Source organism: Bos grunniens, chromosome 9 (genome assembly GCF_055505025.1).
Source record: "Bos grunniens cultivar Pamir isolate PY7600 chromosome 9, Bosgru_T2T1.0, whole genome shotgun sequence".
NCBI classification, from domain to species: Eukaryota; Metazoa; Chordata; class Mammalia; order Artiodactyla; family Bovidae; genus Bos; species Bos grunniens.
This window is the reverse complement of record NC_141173.1, coordinates 53,936,507-53,961,996: the sequence shown is the minus strand read 5'-3', so window position 1 is coordinate 53,961,996 and position 25,490 is coordinate 53,936,507. Positions and strand designations below refer to the sequence as shown.

General features: G+C 39.0%; 1 protein-coding gene across 6 annotated transcripts in view; it reads right to left on the bottom strand.

Moving 5' to 3' along the window:
* Positions 1-25,490, bottom strand: part of GPR63 (G protein-coupled receptor 63) — a 127,703-nt gene that overhangs the window by 26,594 nt on the left and 75,619 nt on the right. Inside the window, exon 1 of one of the 6 annotated variants that reach the window (XM_086317669.1) lies at positions 1,476-6,462. The exons of the other annotated variants lie outside the window; for them this stretch is intronic. The gene's annotated coding sequence lies outside the window, so the exon portion shown is untranslated. Of the gene's footprint in view, positions 1-1,475; positions 6,463-25,490 lie in introns of those variants that run through there. 6 annotated transcript variants of the gene reach the window in all.

Genomic DNA, 25,490 nt, shown 5'->3' with positions numbered 1-25,490 from the left:
GTTGCCATGCCCTCCTCCAGAGGATCTTCCTGACCCAGGGATGTAATCCATGTATCTTATGTCTTCTGCTTTTGCAGGCAAGTTATTTACCACTAACACCACCTGGGAAGTCCTTTCCAGTGAGGTTAAATCAGCTCAACTCAGCACTGGCCAGGACTTGTGGAAACATATAACAACAGTTACCAGTTCCTAGGAATTCTCAGGTGGCACTAGTTGCAAAGAACCCACCTGCCAATACAGGAGATGGAAAAGATGTGGGTTCAGTCTTTGGGTCAGGAAGATCCCCTGCAGGAAGGCATGGCCACCCACTTCAGTGTTCTTGCCTGGAGAACCCCATGAACAGAGGAGCCTGACAGGCTATGGGCCAGGCTAGAGTCGGACATGGAGAAGACGATGGCACCCCACTCCAGTACTCTTTCCTGGAAAATCCCATGGATGGAGGAGCCTGGTGGGCTGCAGTCCATGGGGTCGCTAAGGGTCGGGCACGACTGAGCGACTTCACTTTCACTTTTTACTTTCATGCATTGGATAAGGAAATGGCAACCCACTCTAGTGTTCTTGCCTGGAGAATCCCAGGGACAGGGGAGCCTGGTGGGCTGCCGTCTCTGGGGTCGCATAGAGTCAGACACGACTGAAGCGACTTAGCAGCAGCAGAGTCAGACACAACTGCAGTGCCTTGGCACGCTCACATGTACCAAATTATTAAAATGCTAGCTGCTTTGACATGTTTTCCAAAGTGCAGAAAAGTTAATTCTGTACTATGTTCCATCCTGTATTTTCAAAATGCTTAGGTATATAAATCAAATATTCAGAAACTGGAGAAATGTAAAGGAAAGAATGAGAGGAAAGAATACTTTCTCATTGATTTGGTCATGGGTTCACTAGTTTCTAGGTGAGGTAAAAACTGAGGAAATATACAAACAACTTCTAGTTCATGTTTTTGTATGAACTGATTATTTCCAAATAATCAAAATTTTACAGTGAACATATTAATCTTTAAATCAATTATGGAATATTTGCTTCAATTAAAAAAAAAAAAACCTCTCCAGCATTCAGAATCACATCAATTATATCAATGTGACCAGAATGTATTAGAATCTTGAGAAACAAGATGGTAGAGGAGTAGGTGAATGTGGAATACATCTCTCTCCACAGATACATCAGGAATAAACCTTCAGACACAGAAGTGCACGCAGAATACCAGCTGAGAGCAGACAGGAGTACCTGACCAGTGGAAAAGAATATATAGACCCACACAAACTTGGTAGGACAAAGGAACTAGAGGGAAAAACAGGAGTGTTAGTAGGACTGGACGTGTGCTCAGCGGGTTGAAGAACTGAAGCAGGGGTCCGATTCCCACAGCGAGGCAACTGTCTTAGTCAGAGGAGAAATATTTAAGGCTGAGAGTGAAACAGCTGATCTGGGGCAGCCTAACTGGAATGAGAACAGACAGTCCTTGCCGCAGCCATACATACCTTGGACAGGAATGCTGGTCTCCTGGAAGGCGCAGCAGCTGGGAGCTAGAGTTTTAGGGATTGTGGAGCAATCCCAGGGTGAGGGCTGCTGTTGACTGTGGAGAGACGGATTGAGGGGATGTGAGGGAGGAGAATGTGGTGGGAAATGCCTGTGGAGGAAAGCCAGGCAGCCATGGAAGCAAGGTGATACTGCAGAGTAACGCTTAGTGGGTGGAGCCATCACCATAGCCTCTCTTTCCCCACAGGCCAGCATAGGCAGCTGAACAATAGAGAGGCTGGCCCATCAAACATCTGATGCACTGAACTACAGAGTAGGACCCCACCCAGGGTACCCTTTAAGTGTCTGACGTGCCAATCTACAGAGTAGGACCCCAGCCAGGGGGGCCACTCTATGCCTGATGCGCAGAACAGAGAAGGATCCCAGGAAAGGGAGCCCTCTAAGTGCCTGAACAGGCAGAGCTACAGAGAAAGAGTGTCCAAAAAGGCCTTCTGATCGCCAGCTACAAGAGGCTCGAAAAAAGACTCTGATAGGGCCATAACTCCTGTGGCGGAGGCACTCTGTGTCCCTGCACACTTGGTGCCGCCAGGGTCCCCACAAGCCAAGCAGCTGCGCTATCTTCACTCTCAGCTCTCACTAGGGCAGAGCTGCCACAAGCTAAAAGTCTTGTGTCAATGCACACAGGGTCACTTTGGTCGTGTCCGACTCTTTGCAACCCTATAGACTGTGGCCTGCCAGGCTTCCTGTCAGAGAGGGAGTTCTCCAGGCAAGAATACTGGAGCGTATTGGCCAATACTGGTTGCCATACCCTTCTAGAGCACTGTATTTCCTGCTGCCCTAGCCACCAACCCCCTCTGAGTACCTGGGGCTGCCAGAACCCCTGCAACTCAAGCAGCTGCACCATGTCCACACCTGGCCCTCACAGGGGCAAACCCAAGCCCTCCAGGGCAGCCTCAGGAGCTAAACCCCAGTGGACAGCCCACATGTACTGTTATTTTCCCCTTGCAGTTAATCTTTAACATTTATAAGTCTTCTTTATCTACCTCTATTTAACTTTGCGTATCTATTCCTTCCGTATTTTCTTTCTTTCCTTTCAACATATTTGTTAGTTTTATTTTCATTGCTTTATTCCCCAATTGGCACCTTGCTTTAGTTTTGTTTTCCAGTTTGTGCTTTAACTAGTTTTGCTCTGGTAGATATAATTTTTGGTTTCCTTTCTTCACTGGGTCAACTATTGTACTTTATTTTTGTTGGACTGTTTTGATTTTGATTATGGGTATAAATGTATATGTGTATATTTAGTCACACATTCTATTGTTATAAACCTCTGCCCGTATGTTGGACTTTTGCAGTCCTGTGGAGTTTTTTTTTTTTCTTTCTTTCTTCTTCCTTTTTTTTCTTTTCTCCTTTTTATAATTTTAATTTTTTAAAACCTATTATACTTTTTCTACATTTATTCGTTTGTTTGCCTTTCCTACTGTTCTTTTACCCTTGCAGTTAATCTTTAATTTTTATAAATCTTCTTCATCTACCTCTATTTAACTCTGCATATCTTTTCTTTCTTTCCTTTCCTCTCAACATATTTGTTAGTTTTGTTTTCATTGCTTTGTTCCCCACTTGGCACCTTGCTTTCGTTTTGTTTTCCAGTTTGTACTCTAGTTAGTTATATTCTTACCTGGTAAATATAATTTTTGATTTCCTTTGTTCACCAGATCAATCCAATGTATTTTTGTTGGACTACTTTCACTTTGCTCATGGGAGTATATGTATATGTGTATATCCCATTATTTTAATTATTATTTGCCTGATTTTGTAACTGTGATTTGTTTTTGGTCTCTTGTTTTGGGATATTTATTTTAATCTCACTCAATGCCATAACACCCACTTGTGGAATCTTAATTCCTGACCAGAGATCAAGCCCTGAGGGTTTGGAGTAGGAGCACTGACTCCAAGACCCTAGACTACCAGAGAACTAACCCTAGGGAGTCAAGTAGTGAGAGCTCACACAAAGGAAACCACTTGAATATAAGACCCTGCATCGCCCAACCACCAGCAGCACCATGTGCAGGATGCCTCATCTAAACAACAAACAAAACAAAAATACAAACCCAATCATCAGCAGGAAAGATTACCACCTCACTCAGCCTTGCCTATCAGAGGAAAAACAAACAAACAAACAAAAACTCAGCAGAAATCTCACCCTGGACACAAACCACTGGACCAATCTTAGGAGGGCAGAAACCAAAAGGAAGAAAGAACTCAACCTTCTTTAAGGAAAGAATTCAACTTTCCTTGAAGCCTGGGAAAGGAGGCCTCAATACAATAACTTAAAAAAAAATAATGAAAAGGCAGAGAAATACTGCACAAATGAAGGAACAAACTAGAAACACAGAAGTCCAAATAAATGAAAAGGAAACAAGCAAACTACCTGAAAAAGAATTCAGAATAATGACAGTAAAGATGATCAAAAACCTTGAAAACAAAACGGAGAAAATGTAAGAATCAATTAACAAAGACCGAGAAAAACTAAAGAATAAACATACAGAGACAAACAACACAATTACTGAAATTAAAAATACTCTAGAAGCAATCAGTAGCAGAATATCTGAAGAAGAAGAACAAATCAGTGAGCTGGAAGATAAAATGGTGGAAATAACTTCTGAAGAGCAAAATAAAGCAAAAAGAATGAAAAGAGCTGAGGACAGTCTCAGAGACATCTGGGGCCATGTCAAACACATGAACATTCGAATTATAGGGGTCCTGGAAGAAGAAGAGAAAAAGAAAGGGTATGAGAAAATTTCTGAAGAGACTATAGGTGAAAATTTCCCCAACATGGCAAAGGAAATAGTCAATCAAGTCCAAGAGGCACGAAGAGTCCCATACAAGATAAACCCAAGGAGAAAGATGCCAAGACACACACTAATCAAACTAACAAAGACTAAACACAAAGAAAGAATATTAAAAGCAACAAGGGAGAAGCAACAAGTAACATACAAGAAAAACCTTGTATGCTTAACAGCTGATCTTTCAGCAGAAACTCTGCAGGTCAGAAGGGAATGGCGGGATATATTTAAAGTACAGAAAGGGAAAAATCTACAACCAAGATTACTGTACCTGGCAAGGATCTCATCTTAAAACTGATGGAGAAATACAAATAACTTTTGCTTGCCTGAAATACAAAGCTTTTCAGGCAAGCAAAAGTTAAGAGAATTCAGTACCACCAAACCAGCTTTACAACAAATGTTAAAGGGACTTAAATAGTCAAGAAATACAACAGAAGAAAAAATATCTACAAAATCAACCCCAAACAATTAAGAAAATGGCAATAGGAACATATATATCAATTACTTTAAATGTAAATGGATTAAACGCGCCAACCAAAAGACACAGACTGGCTGAATGAATACAAAACAAGACCCATATATACGCTGTCTACAAGAAACCCACTTCAGACCTCAAGACACATATAGACTGAAAGTGAGAGGGAGGAAAAATATATTCCATGCAAATGAGAAGCAAAAGAAAGCTGGAGTAGCAATCCTCACATCAGACAAAATAGACATTAAAATAAAGATTACAAGAGATAAGGAAGGACACTACATAATGATCAAGGGATCAGTCCAAGAGGATGACATAACAATCATAAATATCTATATACCCAACATAGGAGCACCTCAATACCTAAGACTAACAACATAAAAGGAGATAATGACAGTAACACAATAATAGTAGGAGACTTTAACATCCCACTCACACCAATGAACAGATCATCAAAACTGAAAATTAATAAGGAAACACGTCTTAAATGATACATTAGATGAGATGGATATCATTGATATCTTCAAGACATTCCATCCAAATGTAGAATACATCTTCTTCTCAAGTGCACAGGGAACATTCTCCAGGACAGACCAGATCTTGGGTCACAAATCAAACCTCAATAAATTTAAGAAAACTGAAATTGAATCTAGCATCTTCTCCAACCACCATGCTATGAGACTAGATAGCAATTACAAGAAAAAAACTGTAAGAAACATAAACACATGGAGATTAAACAACATGTTTCTAAATAATCAGCAAGTTACTGAAGAAATCAAAAGGGAAATCAAAAAATTTCTAGAAACAAATAACAATGAAAACATGACAAATCAAAACCTATAGGATGCAGCAAAAGCAGTCCTAAAAGGGAAGTGTATAGCAGCTGAATCCTACCTCAAGAAACAAGAAAAACGTCGAATAGAGAGCCTAACCTATACCTTAAACAACTGGAAAAAGGAGAACCAAAAAAAACGCCAAAATTAGTAGAAGGAAAGAAAGCACAAAGATCTGAGCAGAAATAAGTGAAAAAGAAATGAAAGAAATAATAGTAAAGATTAATAAAACTAAAAGCTGGTTCTTTGAGAAGATAAACACAACTGACAAACCTTTAGCCAGACTCATTAAGAAAAAAAGAGAGAAGAATCAAATCAACAAAATTAGAACTGAAAAGGGAGAGGTTACAACAGACAATGCAGAAATACAAAGAATTATAAGAGACTATTATGAGCAACGCAGAAGGCAATGGCAACCCACTCCAGTACTCTTGCCTGGAAAATCCCATGGATGGAGGAGCCTGGTAGGCTGCAGTCACTGGGGTCCCTGCCAGTCGGACACGACTGAGCGGCTTCACTTTCACTTTTCACTTTCATGCATTGGAGAAGGAAATGGCAACCCACTCCAGTGTTCTTGCCTGGAGAATCCCAGGGATAGGGCAGGCTGGTGGGCTGCCATCTATGGGGTCACACAGAGTCAGACACAACTGAAGCAACTTAGCAGCAGCAGCAGCATGAGCAACTATATGGCAATAAAATGGATAACCTGGAAGAAATGGACACATTCTTAGAAAAGTTCAATCTTCCAAGACTGAACCAGGAATAGAAATTCTGAACAACCCAATTACAAGCACTGAAATTGAAGCTGTGATAAAAAAAAAATCTCCCAAAAAACAAAAGCCCAGGACCAGATGGCTTCACAGGAGAATTCTATCAAACATTTAGAGAAGAGCTAATGCCTATCCTTCTAAAACTCTTTCAGAAAATTGTAGAGGAAGGAACAGTTCCAAACTCATTCTATGAGGCCACCATCACCCTGATACCAGACAAAGACAACACACAAAAAGGTAACTACAGGCCAATATCACTGATGAACATAGATGAAAAAATCCTCAACAAAATTTTAGCAAACAGAATTCAGCAACACATCAAAATGCTGATACACCATGATCAAGTTGGGTTTATTCCAGGAATGGAGGGATTCTTCAATATATGCAAATCAATCAATGTGATACACCATATTAGCAAATTGAAAGATAAAAGCCATGATAATCTCAATAGGTATAGAAAAAGCCTTTGACAAAATTCAGCACCCATTTATGATTCAGTTCAGTTCAGTTCAGTCTCTCAGTAATGTCCGACTCTTTGCGACCCCATGAATCACAGCACGCCAGGTCTCCCTGTCCATCACCATCTCCCGGAGTTCACTTAAACTCACGTGCATTGAGTCGGTGATGCCATCCAGCCATCTCATCCTCTGTCATCCCCTTCTCCTTCTGCCCCTAATCCCTCCAAGCATCAGAGTCTTTTCCAATGAGTCAACTCTTCGCATGAGGTGGCCAAAGTACTGGAGTTTCAGCTTCAGCATCAGTCCTTCCAATGAACGCCCAGCACTGATCTCCCTTAGGATGGACTGATTGGATCTCTTTGCAATCCAAGGGACTCTCAAGAGTCTTCTCCAACACCACAGTTCAAAAGCAAAATTCACCACAGTTCAAAATTCTTTGGTGCTCAGCTTTCTTCACAGTCCAACTCTCACATCCATACATGACCACTGGAAAAACCACAGTCTTGACTAGACGGACCTTTGTTGGCAAAGTAATATTTCTGCTTTTCAATATGCTATCTAGGTTGGTCATAACTTTCCTTCCAAGGAGTAAGCGTCTTTTAATTTCATGGCTGCAATCATCATCTGCAGTGATTTTGGAGCCCCCCAAAATAAAGTCTGACACTGTTTTCACTGATTCCCCATCTATTTCCCGTGAAGTGATGGGACCAGATGCCATGATCTTCGTTTTCTGAATGTTGAGTTTTAAGCCAACTTTTTCACTCTCCTCTTTCACTTTCATCAAGAGGCTTTTTAATTCCTCTTCACTTTCTGCCATAAGGGTGGTGTCATCTGCATACCTGAGGTTATTGATATTTCTCCTGGCAATCTTGATTCCAGCTTGTGCTTCCTCCAGCCCAGTGTTACTCATGATGTACTCTGCATTTATGATTAAAACTCTTCAAAAAATGGGCACAGAAGGAACCTACCTCAACACAGTAAAAGCCATATATGATAAGCCTACAGCAAACATTATTCTCAATGATGAAAAACTGAAAAACATTCCCCTTAAGATCAGGAACAAGACAAGGGTGTCCACTTTCATCACTATTATTCAACATAGTTCTGGAAGTCCTAGCTACAGCAACCAGAGAAGAAAAAGAAATAAAAGGAATCCAGCCATAAAAAGGAACGCATTTGAGTCAGTTCTGATGAGGATAAACCTAGAACCAATTATACAGAGTGAAGTGAGTCAGAAAGAGAAAGATAAATACCATATTCGAATGCTTATATACAGAATCTAGAAAAATGGTACTGAAGATTTTATTTACAGGGCAACAGTGGAGAAACAGACATAGAGAATAGACATATGGACATGGGGAGGGGGAGGAGAGAGGGAGATGTATGGAAAGAGGAACATAGAAACTTACATTACCATATGTAAAATAGATAGCCAATGGGAATTTGCTGTATGGCTCAGAAAACTCAAAGAGGGGCTCTGTATCAACCTAGAGGGGTGGGATGGGGAGGGAGATGGGAGAGAGGTTCAAAAGGGAGGGGATATATTTATAAACATGACTGATTCATGTTGAGGTTTGACAGAAAACAATAAAATTCTGTAACAATTATCCTTCAATAAAAAAATTAATAAAAAATTTTAAAAAGGATGTATTAGAATCTTAGCCCAACACTAAACCAAGCAACATTTATCTATTTTTTAATTTTTATAGCCACACAGAATGTGGAATTTTCCTGACCAGGGAGCAAACCCATGCCCTCTGAATTGGAAGCATGGAGTCTTAGCTACTGAATCACCAAGGAAGTCCCACACTTATCTTTTCTTTTCTTTTTAATTTTATTTTATTTTTAAACTTTACAAATTGTATTAGTTTTGCCAAATATTAAAATGAATCCGCCACAGGTATACATGTGTTCCCCACCCTGAACCCTCCTCCCTCCCCATACCATCCCTCTGGGTCGTCTCAGTGCACTAGCCCCAAGCATCCAGTATCGTGCATCGATATCTTTTCAATTCAACTTTATTTTGAGATAACTGGAGATTCATATGCAGTTGTAAGAAAGAACACAGCATTCCCATTTTCCCATTGCTCAGAGTTTCTTACAATATCACAAACAAGATATTGAAAATGACAGTCAAGATACAGCACAGTTCCATCACAGGGATCCCTCCTGTTGCATTACTATGGTCAGACCCACTCCTCCCACTCTCCCACTGCTGTCCCTGCCCCCGGCAACCACTAGTCTATTCTCTGTCTCTATAATGACACAACTTCAAGGATGTTACATGAATAGGATCATACAGTTATGTCATCTTTGGGGACTAGTTTTTTTTACTCACCATAATTCTCTGGAGGCTCATCCAACTCAGTTCATATATCAATAATTTGCCTCTCTTTCTGGCTAAGTGGTATCCCACCAACCTCCAAGTCTGCTTGACCACTCAGCTGCTAAAGGATAGGTAGGTTGTTTTCAAATTTTGTACACAACACAAAAACTTCTATGAATATCTGTAATACAAGTTTTGTGTGAATACAAGTTTTCATTTCTCTAGCATAAATGCCTAAGAGTACAATTACCACGTCATATGGTAGTTGCAGGGATTCTCAGGTGGTGATAGTAATAAGGAACCTGCCTGCCAGTGATAGAGACATAAGCAGACACGTGTTCAATCCCTGGGTTGGGAAGATGCCCTCAAGGAGGGCATGGCAATCCACTCCAGGATTCTTGCTTGGAGAATCCCATGGACAGAGGAGCCTGGTGGGCTATAGTCCATAGGGTTGCAAAGAGTCGAACACAACTGAAGTGACTTGGCACGAATGCACTCACACGTGCCTGTTTAGTTGCATGTTTAATTTTATAAGAAGCCTCCACACAGTTGTCCAAAGTGGCTGACCCTTTTTATATTCCTACCAGAAATGCATATGTGATCCAGTTTCTCAGCATTCTCATTAGTATTCTAGTGTTGTCACCATTTTTCACTTCAGCCATTCTAGTAGATATGTAGTAATATCTCACTGTAGTTTCAGTTTGCATTTCCCTAATTACTAATAATGCTGACATCTTGTCACGGCCTTATTTACCATCTGTATATCATCTTCAGTGAAATGTCTCTTTATATCTTTTGCCCATTTTCTAATTGAATTGCTTTGTTTATTACTGTTTTGAGAGTTCTTCATGTCCCTACATACTGTCTTGTGGGATATTTAGTTTGCAACTAGTTTCTTCTGGTTTGTCTTGTCATCCTCTTAACAGTCTTGTGCAAAGCAGAAATTTCTAATTTTGATGTGGTCCAATTTATCAGTCTTCCTTTTTATGCATGGTGCTTTTGGTGTCAAGTTTAAGAAATTTTTCCTTAGCGCTAGACAATGAAGATTTCCTTTTTTCCCTAAAAGGTTTATAGTTTTATACTTTGGATTCAAGTCCATGGCCCACTTTAGTTCATTTTTATATAAGGTATGAGGTTTATGGTGAGGTTCATTTTTTTACCTATATTCCCAATGGATCCAGCACTATCTGTTGAAAAACCTTTCTTTCTTCCACTGAATTGCTTTTGCTCCTTTGTCAAAAATCAACTGAGCACATTTGTGGATATTTCAAACTGTGGTGCTGGAGAAGACTCTTGAGAGTCCCTTGGACAGCAAAGAGGTCAAACCAGTCAATCCTAAAGGAAATCAATCCTGAATATTCACTGGAAGGAGAGATGCTAAAGCTGAAAGTACTTTGACCACCTGATGCGAAGAACTGACTCACTGGAAAAGACTCTGATGCTGGGAAAGATTGAGGGCAAGAGGGATGTGGGGAGCAGAAGATGAGATGGTTGGATGGCATCATCAACTTAATGGACATGAGTTTGAGCAAACTCAGGGAGACAGTGAAGGACAGGAAAGACTAGCATGCTGCAGTCCATGGGGTCACAGAGTCAGACATGAATTAAGCGACTGAACAACAACTTTTGGAGGTGTATTTTTGGGTTCTATTCTGTTCCATTGTTCTGTTTGTTCTTCCACAACTATCACACTGTCTTGATAATGTAGCTGTAAAGTATTAGGTAGAGTGATTCCTCCCCACTTTTTTTCAAGACCGCTTTAACTATTCTAGGGCATTTCCATCCCGATTTCAGAGTAAACTTGGCTAGGTCTACAAAAATAGAAGAAAGAAGGTTTTTGACCAAAAGGGTTCAGCTGTACAACCATTCTTTTCCTCATCCTGTGGCTAAAGGAAGCAGGCTTTTTTTTTTTTTTTTTTTCCTGTCTGTTCCCAGGTTGCAGCACCCTTGTTCTATCGGAGACAATAAGAACATCCAAGGAATCCCAGTGCTTTATTGTTCAAGTCCCAAGGGCCCTAGGCAGCCCGCCTTCTTCCCGCTCTTCCAAGAACTCCTTTCTCTGCTTGTTTGTTGTGCTATATCCAGGAGGACTCAGAAAGAATGAGGTATTGATCATTGATGGAAGCAGAAATTCCAATGTGTATTTCTAATGTTACTTCTGGTGCAAAGAGAAGACAGAAGGAAAATAATGATGAACATAAGCAGAAATGAACTTCTTTACACTGTCCATTATTCACAAAATACAACCTTTTGGCCACATTTTTACCATACAGGGAGAGGTAGAAGCAAAGCAAAACAAAACAAAACCAAAAAAAACAGGAACTATATCATTCAACCCTGTTTCCCCAGGCCCCAGCACAGTGACAGGCACACAGAAGAGCCAATGCTCAATGAATATTTGTTCATTTACTGATTCTCCTCATCTAAGGAAGTTTTGAAATGTCCCAGGCGCTCTTCGGAAATGAACTCTATATTCCTAAAACACATGGGAGAACCAGTATAATGACACAAGGATTTGGCTCAAAGAAGAATGTGGCTTTGATTCAATTATTTACTATTTGTCAACATCACGTTTACTGAAAAACTGTAACAGCCCCTGAAGCTTTCCACTGTGTCTGCCACTAAAAAGAGTAACTGAAGAGAATACAGTCCAGACACAGACCCATACATAAACTGTCACCTGATTGACAACAAGCATGTCACTGCAATTCAATGGGGAAGGAAGAGTGCTGCAGTAAATGGTGCTGAATCAATCAGATAGCCAGAAAAAGAAAGAAACCTTGACCCCTAACTCACAGCACACGCACAACCAACCTCAGATGCAATCTTAGCCCTAAATATGCAAGGTCTAGAAGACAATGTTGGAGATAATATCAAGACTTTAGGTAAGCAAAAATGTACGAAGCAGACCAAAAGATATTACCCTCAGGGAAAATATGGTTAAATAATATTTCATTAAAAATTAACAACCTCTGGTCATCAAAAATGATCACTGAGAGTGAAAACCCAAGCTATAAACAGAGAGAAGGTAATTATATCGTCCAAATCCAGAACCAGAGTTCAAATTGCCAACATCCATAGGACCATCGAAAAAGCAAGAGAATTCCAGGAAAACATCTACTTTTGCTTCACTGACTATGCTAAAGCCTTTGACTGTGTGGATTTCAACAAACTGTGGAAAACTCTTAAAGAGATGGGAATACCAGACCACCTGACCTGCCTCCTGAGAAATCTGTATGCAGGTCAAGAAGCAACAGTTAGAACTGGACACGAAACAATGGACTGGTGCAAAACTGGGAAAGGAGTACGTCAAGGCTGTACATTGTCACCCTGCTTACTTAAATTCCATGCAGAGTACATCATGCGAGATGCTGGGCTGGATGAAACACAAGTTGGAATCAAGACTGCTGAGAGAAATATCAACAACCTCAGATACTCAGATGGTACCACTCCATTGGCAGAAAGTGAAGAGGAACTAAAGAGGCTTTTGATGAAGATTAAAGAGGAGAGTGTAAAAACTGGCTTACAATTCAACATTCAAAAAATGATGATCATGGCATCAGGTTCCATCACTTCATGGCAATTAGATGGGAAACAATGGAAATACTAACAGACTTCAATTTCTTGGGCTCCAAAACCACTGCAGATGGTGACTTCAGCCATGAAATTAAAAGATGCTTGCTCCTTGGAAGAAAAGCTATGACCAAACTAGACAGCATATTGAAAAGCAGACACATTACTCTGCCAACAAAGGTCCGTATAGTCAAAGATATGTTTTTTCCAGTAGTCATGTGCAGATGTGAGAGCTGGACAATAAAAAAGCCTCGGTGCCAAATAACTGATGCCTTCGAACTGTGGTGCTGAAGAAGATTTTTGAGAGTCCCTTGCATAGTAAGAGATCTGACAGAATGGGGTCCACTGGAGAAAGGAATGGCAAACCACTTCAGTATTTTTGCCTTGAGAACCCCATGAACAGTATGAAAAGGCAAAATGATAGGATACCGAAAGAGGAATTCCCCAGGTCAGTAGGTGCCCAATATGCTACTGGAGATCAGTGGAGAAATAACTCCAGAAAGAATGAAGGGATGGAGTCAAAGCAAAAACAATACCCAGCTGTGGATGTGACTGGTGATAGAAGCAAGGTCCGATGCTGGAAAGAGCAATATTGCATAGGAACCTGGAATGTCAGGTCCATGAATCAAGGCAAATTGGAAGTGGTCAAACAAGAGATGGCAAGAGTGAATGTCGACATTTTAGGAATCAGCGAACTAAAATGGACTGGAATGGGTGAATTTAACTCAGATGACCATTATATCTACTACTACAGGCAGGAATCCCTCAGAAGAAATGGAGTAGCCATCATGGTCAACAAAAGAGTCCAAAATGCAGTACTTGGATGCAATCTCAAAAACGACAGAATGATCTCTGTTCGTTTCCAAGGCAAACCATTCAATATTACAGTAATCCAAGTCTATGCTCCAACCAGTAACGCTGAAGAAGCTGAAGTTGAACAGTTCTATAAGACCCACAAAACCTTTTAGAACTAACACCAAAAAAAGATGTCCTTTTCATCATACGGGACTAGAATGCAAAAGTAGGAAGTCAAGAAACACCTGGAGTAACAGGCAAATTTGGCCTTGGAATACGGAATGAAGCAGGGCAAAGACTAATAGAGTTTTGCCAAGAAAATGCACTGGTCATAACAAACACCCTCTTCCAACAACACGAGAAGACTCTATACATGGACATCACCAGATGGTCAACACCGAAATCAGACTGATTATATTCTTTGCAGCCAAAGATAGAGAAGCTCTATACAGTCAGCAAAAACAAGACCAGAAGCTGACTGTGGCTCAGATCATGAACTCCTTATTGCCAAATTCAGACTTAAATTGAAGAAAGTAGGGAAAACCACTAGACCATTCAGGTATGACCTAAATCAAATCCCTTATGATTATACAGTGGAAGTGAGAAATAGATTTAAGGGCCTATATCTGATAGATAGAGTGCCTGATGAACTATGGAATGAGGTTCGTGACATTGTACAGGAGACAGGGATCAAGACCATCCCCATGGAAAAGAAATGCAAAAAAGCAAAATGGCTGTCTGAGGAGGCCTTACAAATAGCTGAGAAAAGAAAATAAGCCAAAAGCAAAGGAGAAAAGGAAAGATATAAGCATCTGAATGCAGAGTTCCAAAGAATAGCAAGAAGAGATAAGAAAGCCTTCCTCAGCGATCAATGCAAAGAAATAGAGGAAAACAACAGAATGGGAAAGACTAGAGATCTCTTCAAGAAAATTAGAGATACCATGGGAACATTTCATGCAAAGATGGGCTCGATAAAGGACAGAAAGGGTATGAACCTAACAGAAGCAGAAGATATTAAGAAAAGATGGCAAGAATACACAAAGAACTGTACAAAAAAGATCTTTACGACCCAGATAATTACGATGGTGTGATCACTCACCTAGGGCCAGACATCCTGGAATGTGAAGTCAAGTGGGCCTTAGAAAGCATCACTACAAACAAAGCTAGTGGAGGTGATGGAATTCCAGTTGAGCTATTTTAAATGCTAAAAGATGATGCTATGAAAGTGCTGCACTCAATATGCCAGCAAATTTGGAAAACTCAGCAGTGGCCACAGGACTGGAAAAGGTTAGTTTTCATTCCAATCCCAAAGAAAGGCAATGCCAAAGAATGCTCAAACTACCACACAACTGCACTCATTTCACACGCTAGTACAGTAATGCTCAAAATTCTCCAAGACAGGCTTCAGCAATACGTGAACCGTGAACTTCCTGATGTTCAAGCTGGTTTTAGAAAAAGCAGAAGAAGCAGAGATCAAATTGCCAACATCCGCTGGATCATGGAAAAAGCAAGAGAGTTCCAGAAAAACATCTATTTCTGCTTTACTGACTATGCCAAAGCCTTTGACTGTGTGGATCACAATAAACTGGAAAATTCTGAAAGAGATGGGAATACCAGACCACCTGATCTGCCTCTTGAGAAATTTGTATGCAGGTCAGGAAGCAACAGTTAGAACTGGACACGGAACAACAGACTGGTTCCAAATAGGAAAAGCAGTACGTCAAGGCTGTATATTATCACCCTGCTTATTTAACTTATATGCATAGTACATCATGAGAAACGCTGGGCTGGAAGAAGCACAAGCTGGAATCAAGATTGCCAGGAGAAATATCAATAACCTCAGGTATGCAGATGACACCACCCTTATGGCAGAAAGTGAAGAGGAACTCAAAAGCCTCTTGATGAAAGTGAAAGTGGAAAGTGAAAACGCTGGCTTAAAGCTCAACATTCAGACAACGAAGATCATGGCATCTGGTCCCATCACTTCATAGGAAATACATGGGGAAACAGTGGAAACAGTGTCAGACTTTATTTTGGGGGGCTCCAAAATCACTGCAGATGGTGACTGCAGCCATGAAATTAAAAGACGCTTACTCCTTGGAAGGAGTTATGACCAACCTAGATAGCATATTCAAAAACAGAGACATTACTTTGCCAATAAAGGTTCGTCTAGTCAAGGCCATGGTTTTTCCTGTGGTCATGTATGGATGTGAGAGTTGGACTGTGAAGAAGGCTGAGCGCCGAAGAATTGATGCTTTTGAACTGTGGTGTTGAAGAAGACTCTTGAGAGTCCCTTGGACTGCAAGGAGATCCAACCAGCCCATTCTGAAGGAGATCAGCCCTGGGTGTTCTTTGGAAGAAATGATGCTAAAGCTGAAGCTCCAGTACTTCGGCCACCTCATGTGAAGAGTTGACTCATTGGAAAAGACTCTGATGCTGGGAGGGATTAGGGGCAGGAGGAGAAGGGGATGACAGAGGATGAGATGGCTGGATGGCATCACTGACTCGATGGACGTGAGTCTGGGTGAATTCCGGGAGTTGGTGATGGACAAGGAGGCCTGGCGTGCTGCGATTCATGGTGTCACAAAGAGTCAGACACGACTGAGCGACTGAACTGAACTGGATAATAAGGAGATCAAACCAGTCAATCCTAAAGGAATTCAATCCTGAATATTCACTGGAAGGACTGATGCTGAAACTGACGTTCCAATAGTTTTGGCCACCTGATGCGAAGAACTGACTCATTGTAAAATACCCTGATGCTGGGAAAGATCAGGGGATAACAGAGGATGAGATAGTTGGTTGGATGGCATCACCAACTCAATGGACATGAGTTTGAGCAAACTCAGGGAGATCGTGAAGGACAGGGATGCCTGATGTGCTGCAGTCCATGGGGTTGCGAAGAGTCAGACACAACTGAGTGAACTACAACAACAGCAAGACACTTAATATTTGTGCATTTTGTTCTATAAATATGTTACACAGCAATAAGAAAGTTTATAAAAGGAATACCTACATAAGTCAAAAAAAAAAAAAAAAGCAAATGACACTGACAGTTCACAAGAAAGGACACAAACAGCCCTCAAACATCTAAGATGGGCACCTTTGGTCTCACTAAAGGAACAGGCAAACAGCATACTCGCAGAGATACTATTACCTACATATGAGACTGGCAAAAAATTTTAAATATCCAACATTGGTAAATCTGTTAGTCAACTCCACATATTACTGATGGGAGTGCAAAATGATACAGCCTATTTGCAGGGGAAATTAGCAAACAAAACTACATATACATTTACCTTTTGCCCTAGAAAGCTCAATTCCAAGAATTAACCATGAAGAAATACAAAGCAATGTATGTAAAAATTACTCACTGCAGTAGTAATTATAAGAGCAAAAATACTGCAAAAAACCTAACTGCTCATCTAGGAGACTAAGTAAATAAATTTACTCATCCACATAATGGAATACTATGAACTTGTTTGAAAGTGAAGTCGCTCAGTCATGTCCAACTCTTTGCAACCCCGTGGACTGTAGCCCACCAGGCTCCTCCGTCCATGGGATTCTCCAGGCAAGAATACTGGAGTGGGTTGCCATTTCTTTCTCCAGGGGATCTTCCCAACCCAGGGATTGAACCCAGGTCTCCACATTGCAGGCAGAGACTTTAACCTCTGAGCCACCAGGGAAGCAGATTGAAGATTTCAAACAACTAACAGTGATTTCCAAATACATTATAAACTGAATAAAGCAAAATATAAGAGTACATATAATGTGTTGTTCTGTGAAATAAAGGACAAACATAAATATATGCTTTTATTTATTTTTGAAAATAAGATAGACCAAAAACAGGGAGTTGGGGAGTATTTAGATGGAGAAGACAGAGCTATTAGTGACGCTTCTCTGAGTATATTTTTAATATAGTTTGCATATCTGAACCCCTTAAATATTTTACATATTCAAAAATTAATATTAACAGGACAGAAATGTAAGCCCTCAAGATTTAATCAATTAAAGTGAACTTAAACCTATTATCAAATTGATAGTTGCACTGAAGAAAGAATTTTTTTTTTATCTCAATAGAGTCACATTTTTTATTTTTTATTTTTTTAATTTTACTTTATTTTTAAACTTTTATCTCTGAACAGAACACTCTACTTTAAGCCCTTAGAACACCTTATATCCTAAGGACAAAGAAAATTTGCAAAAAAAATCTGAACTTTACTTAGCTTATTTACTTACTATTAGTAGTGATACTGGTATTTGGTAAAACTATTTTGTTTGTATCATGGGATAAAGCATATATACATTTATCACCTCCCCACCCAGCTCTATCTACTGAAAACCTCTAGAGGCTACAATACTACAGATAAAATGAATGCCCAGGGTATCTTGGTTTCTAAACACATTCACCAGTAAAAGAAACCACAGCTCCTTAGAAAAATGGTGGACTCCAGGTCTAGGGTAGGAACAGTATGGGCAGAGGCTGAAGTACATTACTGGACCAGAAAGCAAAGAAGTGTTAAAAGATTAATGGTGACTTGACAATCTCCCTTTTCTCTCTAGATGTCTCTCTAAAAGATCTCTCTAGGATTTTTTCTTTATACTTAGTGTTCTTAAATTTCACAAGAATATTGCCTCCATCCATTTTGCTGGGTCCTCAGAACTTGTCAGTCCAAAGGTTTGGATTATTTCCCAGAGCACAAGAGAGGCTTCTATTATTTATTTGGTATTTTCATCTCCTCATTTACTCTGCTGTATCTTCTGGAATTCCAAGTATTCAGATATTAGACGAACTTGACTGAGCCTGTCTCTTTGCCTATACGTTTTGTGCCTCTCTTTTTGCACTGTTATAGGAAATTTCTAATATTCACTTTCAAGATTTCCATTTAATTATTTTAATTTCAGCAAACAATCCCTAGTTTTCAAGAGTTCTTCCTTACTCTTTGATGTTGCTATTTTAATGCATCCCGTTATTTTCCAGATGTCATTTTCTTGAAACTTTCCTAAAGTTTTCATATATTCTTTTCTGTTCCTTAATTAGTCTGTCTCTTCCAAGGACAATTATTCTGTTTGTTTTATCACTCTTTTGTTTCTTGTCATATATCTGGTAGATATTTTTGAATAAAAAAGAGAGTAGCTTTTCTCTCTAGAGCTGGTGTGGATTTCCTCTGCTTTTTTGAGAGTCTCTTCTATGCATAAGGCAGCAGGCAGGGAGGTCTGTGTAGGGAAATTAGGGAAATGTTAGTCATAACAAGAGACAGGCTTTATTTTAGGGTGAGCAGGGGTGGGTCTTCAAACAGAAAGAAGATAAGGGCTTTACTGGGGCATATGCACTCCCTTAATCAAGTCCATTCTCTCCCAGGCAGGCACTTTGATTTCTTAAGAAAAGAAGTCTCTGGTTTTCAACTGAGGGGTAGAATGCTAAGCTGTTCTGTCCTACAGGGTGGGTGTGCAGGTAGAAGAAAAACAGTGCACACGTGGATCACAGCTTAGCTTTTCATTTTTCCTCTTCCGTTTACTGCAAATAGACAATTCTGTGAATCTTAGCTCTTAACTTAAAATCTGTACAAAGGCAATGGAAATCTGCAGAAAACAAGAGGTGGTGAACTTTCCAAAAATTCCCAGTCATAAAAGCAGCCTCAATGTTGATGCTAAGAAATTACTGAGTCCATCTGTTTTTATTCTTTCTCTGTAAACAAACAACAACAACAAAAAAAACCTCTAATGTTTGAGATGGAAAGAAAGATCACTCTGCCATAAAAAGCATTCCATATCTCATTTTAGAGACATGGACACATTCTTGGGTCTCCCCTACAAGTTTGTTTCACCTTTAAAATGTCTTTTAAATTCTTTGATGTCTCTTTGAGCAGTACCTATGGGTTTTTGTTTTTTTAATGTAAGTGTGAACTGTGAAGGACAGCAACATATAAACATCTATGAGTCCACCAGATAATTCAACTTGTATTAAAACAAATCCTTAGGTGAAGATTCACACTACCTGAAATGTAAGACATAAAAGAAAATTATTATAAAAATTCAACAAAAAAGACAATGCTGGTATTATTTATGCTAATTCAAAGCAAATGAAAAAAAAAATATTTTATGGGTATGACATTCAATGGTACTCAGAAAATAATCCTTAGATTTGTTCAACCACCAACTTTATACATGAAACATACTATTTATATACATATAAATATATATATTTACCAACAAAAGGAGATGCTATCTGGCATTATGGAGTGCCAGTGTCAGCTGAGTATTGCATGGAAGTATTTTCTGCCTGAGTCATGTTCCCATTCCTTTAGGTCTTTTTCCTAATGTGGAGAACACGGCAGAAACCATTCTTGTGACATTTCTCTGCAGATTTTCATTAGAATGAGCTAAAAGCAAACATCTCCACCACTCTGATATTCCCACTGATGAACAGCAGCCATCTGAACTTGGGACAGCTTCAGAGCTGCCAACTTTTATCTCACCGAACTCCTGTGAGTCTACTTCTCTTACCTGCGGGCGATCACTTATCACACAACAATGGTGCCCCAGACCTAACCCTAATCCCACTGCTTCTATTAATACTAGTAACCAATTCATGTCAGCTTTGAGTGTTTACTTTCTTATGCCAAATTCTTACCTAGTGCTTACATATTAGCCAGACACTATTCTGGTACCTTACAAATATTAGTATCTGTAACACATTTAGGAGGTGGGCATCCAAACCATCCTCGTGTATAGATGAGGAGGCTGAGCTACAAAGTAGGTAGCTTTCCCAAGGCCACACAGTGACTAAACTGCAGAGCTAGGATCAGCACCTAGGTAACCTGGCTCTAGTCCATGAATCACGATCATGAAGGGAGGGGGGAAAGTCTTATATCAGAATAAGAGAGAAAATTTTAAAATGTAATCATATCTCCCATTTCTTAACACCCACCATGTACCAGACTTTCACATGTTATTATCACTATTCCTGACAAATGAAGACAAGTAAACCGAAGCTCAGAGTGTGACTTGTCTCTAATCACAGGGCTGGTGGGACAGCTAGACTTGGAACCCAGGGCAGCCTGGATCCAAAGTCCCTACTCTTTTCAAAATGTTTCGCTGCCCCCCTTATCACCTGGAGAAGAGAGAGGTTCGTTTGTTCCCTTTAATACAGCAATCTGCGATGTTAAAAATGCTGTCCCTAGATCTGGCCCACATCCTAGGTCTGACACCTTGAGGATTTTATTTTTACACCAGCCTTCCCCACAGACTCCAATTTTTCTTCAGAATACCATTCCCCAAGGGCCAGAGGCAGAAGCATGAGAGCAAATATATAGCTTATGCAGAGTTGATGAAATGACCAAAAAAGGAAGGTAGGGCAGTGACTAAGACAAGGACATTTCTGGGAGTCAAATTATATTTCCACAATAAGAGAGACAAAGTATGCCTAATATGATAAGGAAAATTCCACTATCCCTCATCCTCAGACACTATTCTCATAATGTGAGTAAAAATTAAACTGTCTGGATGATTTCTTAAAATCCAAACACTGGGTTACAGTGTGAATGAAGAATGCTTTAGATTTTTAAAAATTTTGTAATCATGCTTTAGAACTCTGAAGTCAGTCTAAAACTGTCTTATCCTTAAACCCCTTTAAAATGCAACTGGCAAGGTTGCCATTCAGCATTTATATGCTACTTCTAGGAATGACATTAATTCAGTTTCATGTGAGGAAGGTGAGACATAATCCCTCTTTTACATTTGTGGAGATTTATGAGGCAGATATTTGTCCCTAATAAATGTGGGACAGACAGCACAAAGGAGAGTTTGATCCTACATTACTGATGTGAAGCAATGCGAGAGAGAAGATAATGACTCAAAAATGGAATAAGACTTTGAGGCCATGCTCCTAAATGAAATAACATAAATCAATAACCAAAGAAAATTTTCATAGTGAACATAAGGAACAATCTTCAAGAGCTTTTTAATCCTATCTCTGCATTATTTTTTAATGTAATCTGCTTCATGATAACCTGGACTATTCCACTTACCAGAAACCAAAAAAGAACACAAAAGAGACACAACCCCTGCCTTCAAAAGTCTGGAAACATTATAAAGACCAAGGGAAATGCCAATTATTTTTAACTTCACTAAGGTAACAATTCTTTATCTTCAAATTCACAAATTCTTATTTATTAATAAAAGCATCATTACATAGTTCTTAAAAATCAATGAAAAACCATGGTGATTAATAAGCAAATCATAAATGGAAGATGCAAAAGGTCAATCATTTTTTGCAACAATGTTCTGTCTCATTAGAATAAAAAAAAATAAAAAGTTTAATAAAAATTACAAGGTTTTTTTTTTTGCTTAGCAAATTTTCAGAGGTTTAAAAAAGATGAAAATAATTCTGACAAAGTAATACTCCATCAATGGAAATGTAGCCTTACTATAATTCAACAAGCTTATCAACAGCCTTAAAAAAACACTTCTAGGTTGGCACAACATTGTAAATCAACTATACATCAATTTAAAAAAACTCCTAGAGACTCCCTGTCCTGGCAAAGAAAAACAAGCTGTGGCAGACCAATGCACCAAACAAAAACAACCAAAAGCGCCTGAATAATTTTTTTTTAAACCTCTTTGAAGTCACCTAAGAGATACCAAAGGAGGGATAACTTGAGAGGCCTAGATCTTATAGAGAAGTAAGTATGGAAAAGTGAGATAACTCAGCACTCAAAGATACTTCTTCCCTGGAGGCATGGGCCAATTCTAAAATGCCAGCTCAGGGGCTTTCTCAAGGCAGCAAGAAGCTGAGAGCCTGAAAACTGGCAGCTGAAAGGCTTAAAAACAGTTGAGAAGCTTAAGGTTGAGTAAGAGAGCCAGCTGGGAGGCTGAGAAACTGAGCAGAACAGAGTCCATATCAGTCTCAAGGGGCTGGAAGTTGCGCTCAGGGCCAGGGAGGGTGGGAGAAAAGACTTCTGCAGGATTTCAGCACTGGAAGAGGCATGGACAGGAAACTGGATGGTGCTCGTAACACCAAACACCAGCTTCGAGTCAGCTCAAGTTTAAGTTTCTTAATCTTAACAAAGTCTCCATATCAAGTTTATTTTTAAAGTACAAATAAGACCCCAAAAGCACTAGCTATAAAGGAATGACTGAAAAGCTGACCAAAAGAAAGTAAAGGTAAGCCAGAAAACACTTGCAATCATATAACTGACAAAGGACTCATATGGACAAATATATCAAAAATAAATAAATAAACCCAGTTGAAAGATGAGCAAAAGAATTGGAATAGAAACTTCACAAAGGAAGATATCCAAATAGCCACACACTCACACACACACACACACGCAAACACAGTAAAGGTGCTCTTCCTCATTACTCATCAGAAAAATGCAAATGAAAACCACAGCAAGACACAAATCCAACAGAATGGCTACAATTAAAAAGACAGAAAATCAGCAAGTTTTGGTCAGGATGTGGTACAAACAAAACTTTCAAACACTGATGCTGGGATAGAATGTAACTGGCTATAGAAAACAGCTTGCCATTTATAGTAAGTTTGTAGTTAGGCCTGCTCCATAACCTAGTAATCCCACCCTTGAGTATACACTGAACAGAAAAGCTCACATTTGTGCACCAAAAATCAAGTACAAGTATTTTGCTAGCAGCACAATTAAAAATATCCAAAAACAGAACATCAATAGTAGAACTGATAAATAAATGTGATGTATTCATAAATGAAATACTATACAGCCATGAAAACGAGAAAACTACTGCAACAAACCACATCAATGAATCTCATCAATAAAATATTAAGCAAAAGACACAAAAATGTATACACAATATCATTCCATTTAAATAAAATTCAAAAAAGGCAAAATTAATTTATGGTGTTACTAACCATTGATTAACTTTGGGGAAGAGTACAAGTAATGACTGGGAAGGGGTTTATAGGAAGTTCTGAGAGGTTCCTGAGAAGCTAGCAACATTTCCTCCTGATTCATGTGGGAGTTACATACATGGATTTATCTTTTCAAATTTCAATTTTCACATGAGTCCCTTATGACTTGTCTATCTTCCTGTTGTAGGTAATACTTAAAAAAAAACATTATTAAAAATGTACAGTCATCCACACTGCAATGAGAAGCCCATCACCACAACCAGAGAGTAGCCCCCAAACACCACAACCAGAGAAAGCCCACATGTAGCAATGGAGACCCAGAACAGCCAAAAGTAAATAAACAAATAAACAAAAATTTAAAAAATACATACAGCCATCTCTCAGGATCTGTGGGGAACTGGTTCCAGGACCCCCCATGGATACCAAAATCTGCAAATGCTCAACTCCTCTACATAAAATGGCACAGTATTTGCAATTAAGATATGCATATCCTCCCATATATTTTAAATCATTTCTCAATTATTTATATCTTATATTATACTTATAATGATACCTAACACAATATAAATGCTATATAAGTAGTTGCAAGTGCATGCAAATTCAAGTTTTGCTCTTTGGAACTTTCTAAAATTTTTTTCAGTTCTTTTCAATCCACAGATCATTGAATCTGTAGATGCGGAAACTGCAAATACAAAATGCTGACTACTAAAAGTTTCTAAAACTTGTACTTCTCAGGATCCATTCTTTAGAAGTATTTTTAAATGTCCTTTAAAAGTTTAAGTAATGAAATATATATAAAATCTTCCAGACCTTGGGTTAGGCAAAGAATTCATACACGTGACACCAAAAGAATAAATTAACAATGTGAACTTCATAAAAATTCAATTTTTTGCATTTCAGATGACATAATTAAGAATTTTTAAAACCAAGAAACAGACTCAAAGTATTTGCAAAAACATATAAAATACCTGTACCTGGAATTTTCAAAGAACAGTTACAACTTAATAGCATTTAAACTAAATTGATAATTGAACAAAAATATGAATAGAATATTACAACAAAGAAGATATACAAATACATAATAAGCACATGAAAAAATATTCAACACCATTGCCATTAGGGAAATGCATATTAAAAACCACATTAAGATATTAACACCCACTAGAATGGCTGTAATAAATAAGACAGACAACAACAAATGTTAGTGAGGATTTGGATAAATAAGAACCCTTATATATTCCTAGTGGGAATGTAAAACTATGGAACCACTTGGGAAAACCGTTTGGCAGTTTCTCAAATAGTTAAAAAAATAACACTCCTACAGAACCCAGCAATTCCACTTTTAAGTACTGACCCAAGAGAAACAAAAATGTGTGTCTACACAAAGACCTGCACGTCAATGATCACAGCGTTATTATTCTTTATAGCACAAAGCTAGGAGCAACCTAGATGTCTATCAACTGGTGAATGGGGATACACAAAATGCATTAGAGGCACACCCCAGAGATACTGTGGGTTTGGTTCCAGACTACCACAATAAATTTTAGCAAGTATCACAGGAAAGAGAGTCACACAAACTTTCTGGTTTCCTAGTGCATATAAAAGTTATGTTTACACTATAGGGTAGTCTATTAAGTGTTCAAGAGCATTAAGTCTAAAACACAAGGTACATATATTAACTAAAAAATACTTCATGGCCAAAAAGTGCTAACCATCATTTGATAACACAGCGTTGCCACACACCTTCAATTTATTAAAAAAAAAAAAAAAAACAGTAAAAAACACAATGTGTGAAGCTTAATAGAGTGAAGTACAATAAAACAAGGTGTGCCTGTATATCCCTACAATGAAATACGTCCAGCAATAAGAAGTAATAATGTACTGATACATGCTGTGTCATGGATGAACCTTAAAAATATGGTAAGAAAAAGAAATCAGTCACAAGAAACCATGTATTGCATAATTCCACTTAGATGAAATGCTTAGAAAAGACAATCAGAGAGACAGAAAGTAGATCAGTGGTCAGCTGGAACTAGGGATAAGATGACGAATTAACTA